Here is a 14,393-nt window from a genome sequence, read left to right on the forward strand (position 1 = left end):
TGTAGAAACACTGTTATTTTGTCTCCTAACTCATTTTCCTAACAAGACAACCTCAATGATAAGACGCACACTGTTTTCCATGCATTTCTTGCTAAAAGAGCTAAGATCGTGATTATCTCTGTTGCTGAATGAGCTAGGGGGCTAATTCAACTCCGATCTAAAAGAGACACACTAACTTAATGTAGAAACACCGTTATTTTGTCTCCTAACTCATTTTCCTAACAAGACAACCTCAATGATAAGACGCACACTGTTTTCCATGCATTTCTTGCTAAAAGAGCTAAGATCGTGATTATCTCTGTTGCTGAATGAGCTAGGGGGCTAATTCAACTCCGATCTAAAAGAGACACACTAACTTAATGTAGAAACACCGTTAATTTGTCTCCTAACTCATTTTCCTAACAAGACAACCTCAATGATAAGACGCACACTGTTTTCCATGCATTTCTTGCTAAAAGAGCTAAGATCGTGATTATCTCTGTTGCTGAATGAGCTAGGGGGCTATTTAACTCCGATCTAAAGAGACACACTAACTTAATGTAGAAACACATTTATTTTGTCTCCTAACTCATTTTCCTAACAAGACAACCTCAATGATAAGACGCACACTGTTTTCCATGCATTTCTTGGTAATAGAGCTAAGATCGTGATTATCTCTGTTGCTGAATGAGCTAGGGGGCTAATTCAACTCCGATCTAAAAGAGACACACTAACTTAATGTAGAAACACCGTTATTTTGTCTCCTAACTCATTTTCCTAACAAGACAACCTCAATGATAAGACGCACACTGTTTTCCATGTATTTCTTGCTAAAAGAGCTAAGATCGTGATTATCTCTGTTGCTGAATGAGCTAGGGGGCTAATTCAACTCCGATCTAAAAGAGACACACTAACTTAATGTAGAAACACCGTTATTTTGTCTCCTAACTCATTTTCCTAACAAGACAACCTCAATGATAAGACGCACACTGTTTTCCATGCATTTCTTGCTAAAAGAGCTAAGATCGTGATTATCTCTGTTGCTGAATGAGCAAGGGGGCTAATTCAACTCCGATCTAAAAGAGACACACTAACTTAATGTAGAAACACCGTTATTTTGTCTCCTAACTCATTTTCCTAACAAGACAACCTCAATGATAAGACGAACACTGTTTTCCATGCATTTCTTGCTAAAAGAGCTAAGATCGTGATTATCTCTATTGCTGAATGAGCTAGGGGGCTATTCAACTCTGATCTAAAAGAGACACACTAACTTAATGTAGAAACTGCGTTATTTTGTCTCCTAACTCATTTTCCTAACAAGACAACCTCAATGATAAGACGCACACTGTTTTCCATGCATTTCTTGCTAAAAGAGCTAAGATCGTGATTATCTCTGTTGCTGAATGAGCTAGGGGGCTAATTCAATTCCGATCTAAAAGAGACACACTAACTTAATGTAGACACACCGTTAAATTGTCTCCTAACTCATTTTCCTAACAAGACAACTCCAATGATAAGACGCACACTGTTTTCCATGCATTTCTTGATAAAAGAGCTAAGATCGTGATTATCTCTGTTGCTGAATGAGCTAGGGGGCTAATTCAACTCCGATCTAAAAGAGACACACTAACTTAATGTAGAAACACCGTTATTTTGTCTCCTAACTCATTTTCCTAACAAGACAACCTCAATGATAAGACGCACACTGTTTTCCATGCATTTCTTGCTAAAAGAGCTAAGATCGTGATTATCTCTGTTGCTGAATGAGCTAGGCGGCTAATTCAACTCCGATCTAAAAGAGACACACTAACTTAATGTAGAAACACCGTTATTTTGTCTCCTAACTCATTTTCCTAACAAGACAACCTCAATGATAAGACGCACACTGTTTTCCATGCATTTCTTGCTAAAAGAGCTAAGATCGTGATTATCTCTGTTGCTGAATGAGCTAGGGGGCTAATTCAACTCCGATCTAAAAGAGACACACTAACTTAATGTAGAAACACCGTTAATTTGTCTCCTAACTCATTTTCCTAACAAGACAACCTCAATAATAAGACGCACACTGTTTTCCATGCATTTCTTGCTAAAAGAGCTAAGATCATGATTATCTCTGTTGCTGAATGAGCTAGGGGGCTAATTCAACTGCGATCTAAAAGGGACACACTAACTTAATGTAGAAACACCGTTATTTTGTCTCCTAACTCATTTTCCTAACAAGACAACCTCAATAAAAAGACGCACACTGTTTTCCATGCATTTCTTGCTAAAAGAGCTAAGATCGTGATTATCTCTGTTGCTGAATGAGCTAGGGGGCTAATTCAACTCCGATCTAAAAGAGACACACTAACTTAATGTAGAAACACCGTTATTTTGTCTCCTAACTCATTTTCCTAACAAGACAACCTCAGTGATAAGACGAACACTGTTTTCCATGCATTTCTTGCTAAAAGAGCTAAGATCGTGATTATCTCTATTGCTGAATGAGCTAGGGGGCTATTCAACTCTGATCTAAAAGAGACACACTAACTTAATGTAGAAACTGCGTTATTTTGTCTCCTAACTCATTTTCCTAACAAGACAACCTCAATGATAAGACGCACACTGTTTTCCATGCATTTCTTGCTAAAAGAGCTAAGATCGTGATTATCTCTGTTGCTGAATGAGCTAGGGGGCTAATTCAATTCCGATCTAAAAGAGACACACTAACTTAATGTAGAAACACCGTTAAATTGTCTCCTAACTCATTTTCCTAACAAGACAACTCCAATGATAAGACGCACACTGTTTTCCATGCATTTCTTGATAAAAGAGCTAAGATCGTGATTATCTCTGTTGCTGAATGAGCTAGGGGGCTAATTCAACTCCGATCTAAAAGAGACACACTAACTTAATGTAGAAACACCGTTATTTTGTCTCCTAACTCATTTTCCTAACAAGACAACCTCAATGATAAGACGCACACTGTTTTCCATGCATTTCTTGCTAAAAGAGCTAAGATCGTGATTATCTCTGTTGCTGAATGAGCTAGGTGGCTAATTCAACTCCGATCTAAAAGAGACACACTAACTTAATGTAGAAACACCGTTATTTTGTCTCCTAACTCATTTTCCTAACAAGACAACCTCAGTGATAAGACGCACACTGTTTTCCATGCATTTCTTACTAAAAGAGCTAAGATCGTGATTATCTCTGTTGCTGAATGAGCTAGGGGGCTAATTCAACTCCGATCTAAAAGAGACACACTAACTTAATGTAGAAACACCGTTAATTTGTCTCCTAACTCATTTTCCTAACAAGACAACCTCAATGATAAGACGCACACTGTTTTCCATGCATTTCTTGCTAAAAGAGCTAAGATCATGATTATCTCTGTTGCTGAATGAGCTAGGGGGCTAATTCAACTCCGATCTAAAAGAGACACACTAACTTAATGTAGAAACACCGTTATTTTGTCTCCTAACTCATTTTCCTAACAAGACAACCTCAATAAAAAGACGCACACTGTTTTCCATGCATTTCTTGCTAAAAGAGCTAAGATCGTGATTATCTCTGTTGCTGAATGAGCTAGAGGGCTAATTCAACTCCGATCTAAAAGAGACACACTAACTTAATGTAGAAACACCGTTATTTTGTCTCCTAACTCATTTTCCTAACAAGACAACCTCAATGATAAGACGAACACTGTTTTCCATGCATTTCTTGCTAAAAGAGCTAAGATCGTGATTATCTCTTTTGCTGAATGAGCTAGGGCGCTATTTAACTCCGATCTAAAGAGACACACTAACTCAATGTAGAAACACCGTTATTTTGTCTCCTAACTCATTTTCCTAACAAGACAACCTCAATGATAAGACGAACACTGTTTTCCATGCATTTCTTGCTAAAAGAGCTAAGATCGTGATTATCTCTATTGCTTAATGAGCTAGGGGGCTATTCAACTCTGATCTAAAAGAGACACACTAACTTAATGTAGAAACTGCGTTATTTTGTCTCCTAACTCATTTTCCTAACAAGACAACCTCAATGATAAGACGCACACTGTTTTCCATGCATTTCTTGCTAAAAGAGCTAAGATCGTGATTATCTCTGTTGCTGAATGAGCTAGGGGGCTAATTCAATTCCGATCTAAAAGAGACACACTAACTTAATGTAGAAACACCGTTAAATTGTCTCCTAACTCATTTTCCTAACAAGACAACCTCAATGATAAGACGCACACTGTTTTCCATGCATTTCTTGATAAAAGAGCTAAGATCGTGATTATCTCTGTTGCTGAATGAGCTAGGGGGCTATTCAACTCTGATCTAAAAGAGACACACTAACTTAATGTAGAAACTGCGTTATTTTGTCTCCTAACTCGTTTTCCTAACAAGACAACCTGAATGATAAGACGCACACTGTTTTCGATGCATTTCTTGCTAAAAGAGCTAAGATCGTGATTATCTCTGTTGCTGAATGAGCTAGGGGGCTAATTCAATTCCGATCTAAAAGAGACACACTAACTTAATGTAGAAACACCGTTAAATTGTCTCCTAACTCATTTTCCTAACAAGACAACTCCAATGATAAGACGCACACTGTTTTCCATGCATTTCTTGATAAAAGAGCTAAGATCGTGATTATCTCTGTTGCTGAATGAGCTAGGGGGCTAATTCTACTCCGATCTAAAAGAGACACACTAACTTAATGTAGAAACACTGTTATTTTGTCTCCTAACTCATTTTCCTAACAAGACAACCTCAATGATAAGACGCACACTGTTTTCCATGCATTTCTTGCTAAAAGAGCTAAGATCGTGATTATCTCTGTTGCTGAATGAGCTAGGGGGCTAATTCAACTCCGATCTAAAAGAGACACACTGACTTAATGTAGAAACACCGTTATTTTGTCTCCTAACTCATTTTCCTAACAAGACAACCTCAATGATAAGACGCACACTGTTTTCCATGCATTTCTTGCTAAAAGAGCTAAGATCGTGATTATCTCTGTTGCTGAATGAGCTAGGGGGCTAATTCAACTCCGATCTAAAAGAGACACACTAACTTAATGTAGAAACACCGTTAATTTGTCTCCTAACTCATTTTCCTAACAAGACAACCTCAATGATAAGACGCACACTGTTTTCCATGCATTTCTTGCTAAAAGAGCTAAGATCGTGATTATCTCTGTTGCTGAATGAGCTAGGGGGCTATTTAACTCCGATCTAAAGAGACACACTAACTTAATGTAGAAACACATTTATTTTGTCTCCTAACTCATTTTCCTAACAAGACAACCTCAATGATAAGACGCACACTGTTTTCCATGCATTTCTTGGTAATAGAGCTAAGATCGTGATTATCTCTGTTGCTGAATGAGCTAGGGGGCTAATTCAACTCCGATCTAAAAGAGACACACTAACTTAATGTAGAAACACCGTTATTTTGTCTCCTAACTCATTTTCCTAACAAGACAACCTCAATGATAAGACGCACACTGTTTTCCATGCATTTCTTGCTAAAAGAGCTAAGATCGTGATTATCTCTGTTGCTGAATGAGCTAGGGGGCTAATTCAACTCCGATCTAAAAGAGACACACTAACTTAATGTAGAAACACCGTTATTTTGTCTCCTAACTCATTTTCCTAACAAGACAACCTCAATGATAAGACGCACACTGTTTTCCATGCATTTCTTGCTAAAAGAGCTAAGATCGTGATTATCTCTGTTGCTGAATGAGCAAGGGGGCTAATTCAACTCCGATCTAAAAGAGACACACTAACTTAATGTAGAAACACCGTTATTTTGTCTCCTAACTCATTTTCCTAACAAGACAACCTCAATGATAAGACGAACACTGTTTTCCATGCATTTCTTGCTAAAAGAGCTAAGATCGTGATTATCTCTATTGCTGAATGAGCTAGGGGGCTATTCAACTCTGATCTAAAAGAGACACACTAACTTAATGTAGAAACTGCGTTATTTTGTCTCCTAACTCATTTTCCTAACAAGACAACCTCAATGATAAGACGCACACTGTTTTCCATGCATTTCTTGCTAAAAGAGCTAAGATCGTGATTATCTCTGTTGCTGAATGAGCTAGGGGGCTAATTCAATTCCGATCTAAAAGAGACACACTAACTTAATGTAGACACACCATTAAATTGTCTCCTAACTCATTTTCCTAACAAGACAACTCCAATGATAAGACGCACACTGTTTTCCATGCATTTCTTGATAAAAGAGCTAAGATCGTGATTATCTCTGTTGCTGAATGAGCTAGGGGGCTAAATCAACTCCGATCTAAAAGAGACACACTAACTTAATGTAGAAACACCGTTATTTTGTCTCCTAACTCATTTTCCTAACAAGACAACCTCAATGATAAGACGCACACTGTTTTCCATGCATTTCTTGCTAAAAGAGCTAAGATCGTGATTATCTCTGTTGCTGAATGAGCTAGGCGGCTAATTCAACTCCGATCTAAAAGAGACACACTAACTTAATGTAGAAACACCGTTATTTTGTCTCCTAACTCATTTTCCTAACAAGACAACCTCAATAAAAAGATGCACACTGTTTTCCATGCATTTCTTGCTAAAAGAGCTAAGATCGTGATTATCTCTGTTGCTGAATGAGCTAGGGGGCTAATTCAACTCCGATCTAAAAGAGACACACTAACTTAATGTAGAAACACCGTTAATTTGTCTCCTAACTCATTTTCCTAACAAGACAACCTCAATGATAAGACGCACACTGTTTTCCATGCATTTCTTGCTAAAAGAGCTAAGATCATGATTATCTCTGTTGCTGAATGAGCTAGGGGGCTAATTCAACTGCGATCTAAAAGAGACACACTAACTTAATGTAGAAACACCGTTATTTTGTCTCCTAACTCATTTTCCTAACAAGACAACCTCAATAAAAAGACGCACACTGTTTTCCATGCATTTCTTGCTAAAAGAGCTAAGATCGTGATTATCTCTGTTGCTGAATGAGCTAGGGGGCTAATTCAACTCCGATCTAAAAGAGACACACTAACTTAATGTAGAAACACCGTTATTTTGTCTCCTAACTCATTTTCCTAACAAGACAACCTCAATGATAAGACGAACACTGTTTTCCATGCATTTCTTGCTAAAAGAGCTAAGATCGTGATTATCTCTATTGCTGAATGAGCTAGGGGGCTATTCAACTCTGATCTAAAAGAGACACACTAACTTAATGTAGAAACTGCGTTATTTTGTCTCCTAACTCATTTTCCTAACAAGACAACCTCAATGATAAGACGCACACTGTTTTCCATGCATTTCTTGCTAAAAGAGCTAAGATCGTGATTATCTCTGTTGCTGAATGAGCTAGGGGGCTAATTCAATTCCGATCTAAAAGAGACACACTAACTTAATGTAGAAACACCGTTAAATTGTCTCCTAACTCATTTTCCTAACAAGACAACTCCAATGATAAGACGCACACTGTTTTCCATGCATTTCTTGATAAAAGAGCTAAGATCGTGATTATCTCTGTTGCTGAATGAGCTAGGGGGCTAATTCAATTCCGATCTAAAAGAGACACACTAACTTAATGTAGAAACACCGTTAAATTGTCTCCTAACTCATTTTCCTAACAAGACAACTCCAATGATAAGACGCACACTGTTTTCCATGCATTTCTTGCTAAAAGAGCTAAGATCATGATTATCTCTGTTGCTGAATGAGCTAGGGGGCTAATTCAACTCCGATCTAAAAGAGACACACTAACTTAATGTAGAAACACCGTTATTTTGTCTCCTAACTCATTTTCACAACAAGACAACCTCAATAAAAAGACGCACACTGTTTTCCATGCATTTCTTGCTAAAAGAGCTAAGATCGTGATTATCTCTGTTGCTGAATGAGCTAGAGGGCTAATTCAACTCCGATCTAAAAGAGACACACTAACTTAATGTAGAAACACCGTTATTTTGTCTCCTAACTCATTTTCCTAACAAGACAACCTCAATGATAAGACGAACACTGTTTTCCATGCATTTCTTGCTAAAAGAGCTAAGATCGTGATTATCTCTGTTGCTGAATGAGCTAGGGCGCTATTTAACTCCGATCTAAAGAGACACACTAACTCAATGTAGAAACACCGTTATTTTGTCTCCTAACTCATTTTCCTAACAAGACAACCTCAATGATAAGACGAACACTGTTTTCCATGCATTTCTTGCTAAAAGAGCTAAGATCGTGATTATCTCTATTGCTGAATGAGCTAGGGGGCTATTCAACTCTGATCTAAAAGAGACACACTAACTTAATGTAGAAACTGCGTTATTTTGTCTCCTAACTCATTTTCCTAACAAGACAACCTCAATGATAAGACGCACACTGTTTTCCATGCATTTCTTGCTAAAAGAGCTAAGATCGTGATTATCTCTGTTGCTGAATGAGCTAGGGGGCTAATTCAATTCCGATCTAAAAGAGACACACTAACTTAATGTAGACACACCGTTAAATTGTCTCCTAACTCATTTTCCTAACAAGACAACTCCAATGATAAGACGCACACTGTTTTCCATGCATTTCTTGATAAAAGAGCTAAGATCGTGATTATCTCTGTTGCTGAATGAGCTAGGGCGCTATTTAACTCCGATCTAAAGAGACACACTAACTCAATGTAGAAACACTGTTATTTTGTCTCCTAACTCATTTTCCTAACAAGACAACCTCAATGATAAGACGCACACTGTTTTCCATGCATTTCTTGCTAAAAGAGCTAAGATCGTGATTATCTCTGTTGCTGAATGAGCTAGGGGGCTAATTCAACTCCGATCTAAAAGAGACACACTAACTTAATGTAGAAACACCGTTATTTTGTCTCCTAACTCATTTTCCTAACAAGACAACCTCAATGATAAGACGCACACTGTTTTCCATGCATTTCTTGCTAAAAGAGCTAAGATCGTGATTATCTCTGTTGCTGAATGAGCTAGGGGGCTAATTCAACTCCGATCTAAAAGAGACACACTAACTTAATGTAGAAACACCGTTAATTTGTCTCCTAACTCATTTTCCTAACAAGACAACCTCAATGATAAGACGCACACTGTTTTCCATGCATTTCTTGCTAAAAGAGCTAAGATCGTGATTATCTCTGTTGCTGAATGAGCTAGGGGGCTATTTAACTCCGATCTAAAGAGACACACTAACTTAATGTAGAAACACATTTATTTTGTCTCCTAACTCATTTTCCTAACAAGACAACCTCAATGATAAGACGCACACTGTTTTCCATGCATTTCTTGGTAATAGAGCTAAGATCGTGATTATCTCTGTTGCTGAATGAGCTAGGGGGCTAATTCAACTCCGATCTAAAAGAGACACACTAACTTAATGTAGAAACACCGTTATTTTGTCTCCTAACTCATTTTCCTAACAAGACAACCTCAATGATAAGACGCACACTGTTTTCCATGTATTTCTTGCTAAAAGAGCTAAGATCGTGATTATCTCTGTTGCTGAATGAGCTAGGGGGCTAATTCAACTCCGATCTAAAAGAGACACACTAACTTAATGTAGAAACACCGTTATTTTGTCTCCTAACTCATTTTCCTAACAAGACAACCTCAATGATAAGACGCACACTGTTTTCCATGCATTTCTTGCTAAAAGAGCTAAGATCGTGATTATCTCTGTTGCTGAATGAGCAAGGGGGCTAATTCAACTCCGATCTAAAAGAGACACACTAACTTAATGTAGAAACACCGTTATTTTGTCTCCTAACTCATTTTCCTAACAAGACAACCTCAATGATAAGACGAACACTGTTTTCCATGCATTTCTTGCTAAAAGAGCTAAGATCGTGATTATCTCTATTGCTGAATGAGCTAGGGGGCTATTCAACTCTGATCTAAAAGAGACACACTAACTTAATGTAGAAACTGCGTTATTTTGTCTCCTAACTCATTTTCCTAACAAGACAACCTCAATGATAAGACGCACACTGTTTTCCATGCATTTCTTGCTAAAAGAGCTAAGATCGTGATTATCTCTGTTGCTGAATGAGCTAGGGGGCTAATTCAATTCCGATCTAAAAGAGACACACTAACTTAATGTAGACACACCGTTAAATTGTCTCCTAACTCATTTTCCTAACAAGACAACTCCAATGATAAGACGCACACTGTTTTCCATGCATTTCTTGATAAAAGAGCTAAGATCGTGATTATCTCTGTTGCTGAATGAGCTAGGGGGCTAATTCAACTCCGATCTAAAAGAGACACACTAACTTAATGTAGAAACACCGTTATTTTGTCTCCTAACTCATTTTCCTAACAAGACAACCTCAATGATAAGACGCACACTGTTTTCCATGCATTTCTTGCTAAAAGAGCTAAGATCGTGATTATCTCTGTTGCTGAATGAGCTAGGCGGCTAATTCAACTCCGATCTAAAAGAGACACACTAACTTAATGTAGAAACACCGTTATTTTGTCTCCTAACTCATTTTCCTAACAAGACAACCTCAATGATAAGACGCACACTGTTTTCCATGCATTTCTTGCTAAAAGAGCTAAGATCGTGATTATCTCTGTTGCTGAATGAGCTAGGGGGCTAATTCAACTGCGATCTAAAAGAGACACACTAACTTAATGTAGAAACACCGTTATTTTGTCTCCTAACTCATTTTCCTAACAAGACAACCTCAATAAAAAGACGCACACTGTTTTCCATGCATTTCTTGCTAAAAGAGCTAAGATCGTGATTATCTCTGTTGCTGAATGAGCTAGGGGGCTAATTCAACTCCGATCTAAAAGAGACACACTAACTTAATGTAGAAACACCGTTATTTTGTCTCCTAACTCATTTTCCTAACAAGACAACCTCAATGATAAGACGAACACTGTTTTCCATGCATTTCTTGCTAAAAGAGCTAAGATCGTGATTATCTCTATTGCTGAATGAGCTGGGGGGCTATTCAACTCTGATCTAAAAGAGACACACTAACTTAATGTAGAAACTGCGTTATTTTGTCTCCTAACTCATTTTCCTAACAAGACAACCTCAATGATAAGACGCACACTGTTTTCCATGCATTTCTTGCTAAAAGAGCTAAGATCGTGATTATCTCTGTTGCTGAATGAGCTAGGGGGCTAATTCAATTCCGATCTAAAAGAGACACACTAACTTAATGTAGAAACACCGTTAAATTGTCTCCTAACTCATTTTCCTAACAAGACAACTCCAATGATAAGACGCACACTGTTTTCCATGCATTTCTTGGTAAAAGAGCTAAGATCGTGATTATCTCTGTTGCTGAATGAGCTAGGGGGCTAATTCAACTCCGATCTAAAAGAGACACACTAACTTAATGTAGAAACACCGTTATTTTGTCTCCTAACTCATTTTCCTAACAAGACAACCTCAATGATAAGACGCACACTGTTTTCCATGCATTTCTTGCTAAAAGAGCTAAGATCGTGATTATCTCTGTTGCTGAATGAGCTAGGTGGCTAATTCAACTCCGATCTAAAAGAGACACACTAACTTAATGTAGAAACACCGTTATTTTGTCTCCTAACTCATTTTCCTAACAAGACAACCTCAGTGATAAGACGCACACTGTTTTCCATGCATTTCTTACTAAAAGAGCTAAGATCGTGATTATCTCTGTTGCTGAATGAGCTAGGGGGCTAATTCAACTCCGATCTAAAAGAGACACACTAACTTAATGTAGAAACACCGTTAATTTGTCTCCTAACTCATTTTCCTAACAAGACAACCTCAATGATAAGACGCACACTGTTTTCCATGCATTTCTTGCTAAAAGAGCTAAGATCATGATTATCTCTGTTGCTGAATGAGCTAGGGGGCTAATTCAACTCCGATCTAAAAGAGACACACTAACTTAATGTAGAAACACCGTTATTTTGTCTCCTAACTCATTTTCCTAACAAGACAACCTCAATAAAAAGACGCACACTGTTTTCCATGCATTTCTTGCTAAAAGAGCTAAGATCGTGATTATCTCTGTTGCTGAATGAGCTAGAGGGCTAATTCAACTCCGATCTAAAAGAGACACACTAACTTAATGTAGAAACACCGTTATTTTGTCTCCTAACTCATTTTCCTAACAAGACAACCTCAATGATAAGACGAACACTGTTTTCCATGCATTTCTTGCTAAAAGAGCTAAGATCGTGATTATCTCTGTTGCTGAATGAGCTAGGGCGCTATTTAACTCCGATCTAAAGAGACACACTAACTCAATGTAGAAACACCGTTATTTTGTCTCCTAACTCATTTTCCTAACAAAACAACCTCAATGATAAGACGAACACTGTTTTCCATGCATTTCTTGCTAAAAGAGCTAAGATCGTGATTATCTCTATTGCTTAATGAGCTAGGGGGCTATTCAACTCTGATCTAAAAGAGACACACTAACTTAATGTAGAAACTGCGTTATTTTGTCTCCTAACTCATTTTCCTAACAAGACAACCTCAATGATAAGACGCACACTGTTTTCCATGCATTTCTTGCTAAAAGAGCTAAGATCGTGATTATCTCTGTTGCTGAATGAGCTAGGGGGCTAATTCAATTCCGATCTAAAAGAGACACACTAACTTAATGTAGAAACACCGTTAAATTGTCTCCTAACTCATTTTCCTAACAAGACAACCTCAATGATAAGACGCACACTGTTTTCCATGCATTTCTTGATAAAAGAGCTAAGATCGTGATTATCTCTGTTGCTGAATGAGCTAGGGGGCTATTCAACTCTGATCTAAAAGAGACACACTAACTTAATGTAGAAACTGCGTTATTTTGTCTCCTAACTCATTTTCCTAACAAGACAACCTCAATGATAAGACGCACACTGTTTTCCATGCATTTCTTGCTAAAAGAGCTAAGATCGTGATTATCTCTGTTGCTGAATGAGCTAGGGGGCTAATTCAACTCCGATCTAAAAGAGACACACTAACTTAATGTAGAAACACCGTTATTTTGTCTCCTAACTCATTTTCCTAACAAGACAACCTCAATGATAAGACGCACACTGTTTTCCATGCATTTCTTGCTAAAAGAGCTAAGATCGTGATTATCTCTGTTGCTGAATGAGCAAGGGGGCTAATTCAACTCCGATCTAAAAGAGACACACTAACTTAATGTAGAAACACCGTTATTTTGTCTCCTAACTCATTTTCCTAACAAGACAACCTCAATGATAAGACGAACACTGTTTTCCATGCATTTCTTGCTAAAAGAGCTAAGATCGTGATTATCTCTATTGCTGAATGAGCTAGGGGGCTATTCAACTCTGATCTAAAAGAGACACACTAACTTAATGTAGAAACTGCGTTATTTTGTCTCCTAACTCATTTTCCTAACAAGACAACCTCAATGATAAGACGCACACTGTTTTCCATGCATTTCTTGCTAAAAGAGCTAAGATCGTGATTATCTCTGTTGCTGAATGAGCTAGGGGGCTAATTCAATTCCGATCTAAAAGAGACACACTAACTTAATGTAGACACACCATTAAATTGTCTCCTAACTCATTTTCCTAACAAGACAACTCCAATGATAAGACGCACACTGTTTTCCATGCATTTCTTGCTAAAAGAGCTAAGATCGTGATTATCTCTGTTGCTGAATGAGCTAGGCGGCTAATTCAACTCCGATCTAAAAGAGACACACTAACTTAATGTAGAAACACCGTTATTTTGTCTCCTAACTCATTTTCCTAACAAGACAACCTCAATAAAAAGACGCACACTGTTTTCCATGCATTTCTTGCTAAAAGAGCTAAGATCGTGATTATCTCTGTTGCTGAATGAGCTAGGGGGCTAATTCAACTCCGATCTAAAAGAGACACACTAACTTAATGTAGAAACACCGTTATTTTGTCTCCTAACTCATTTTCCTAACAAGACAACCTCAATGATAAGACGAACACTGTTTTCCATGCATTTCTTGCTAAAAGAGCTAAGATCGTGATTATCTCTATTGCTGAATGAGCTAGGGGGCTATTCAACTCTGATCTAAAAGAGACACACTAACTTAATGTAGAAACTGCGTTATTTTGTCTCCTAACTCATTTTCCTAACAAGACAACCTCAATGATAAGACGCACACTGTTTTCCATGCATTTCTTGCTAAAAGAGCTAAGATCGTGATTATCTCTGTTGCTGAATGAGCTAGGGGGCTAATTCAATTCCGATCTAAAAGAGACACACTAACTTAATGTAGAAACACCGTTAAATTGTCTCCTAACTCATTTTCCTAACAAGACAACTCCAATGATAAGACGCACACTGTTTTCCATGCATTTCTTGATAAAAGAGCTAAGATCGTGATTATCACTGTTGCTGAATGAGCTAGGGGGCTAATTCAACTCCGATCTAAAAGAGACACACTAACTTAATGTAGAAACACCGTTATTTT

This window comes from Engystomops pustulosus, chromosome 8 (genome assembly GCF_040894005.1).
Source record: "Engystomops pustulosus chromosome 8, aEngPut4.maternal, whole genome shotgun sequence".
In the NCBI taxonomy this organism is placed as follows: domain Eukaryota; kingdom Metazoa; phylum Chordata; class Amphibia; order Anura; family Leptodactylidae; genus Engystomops; species Engystomops pustulosus.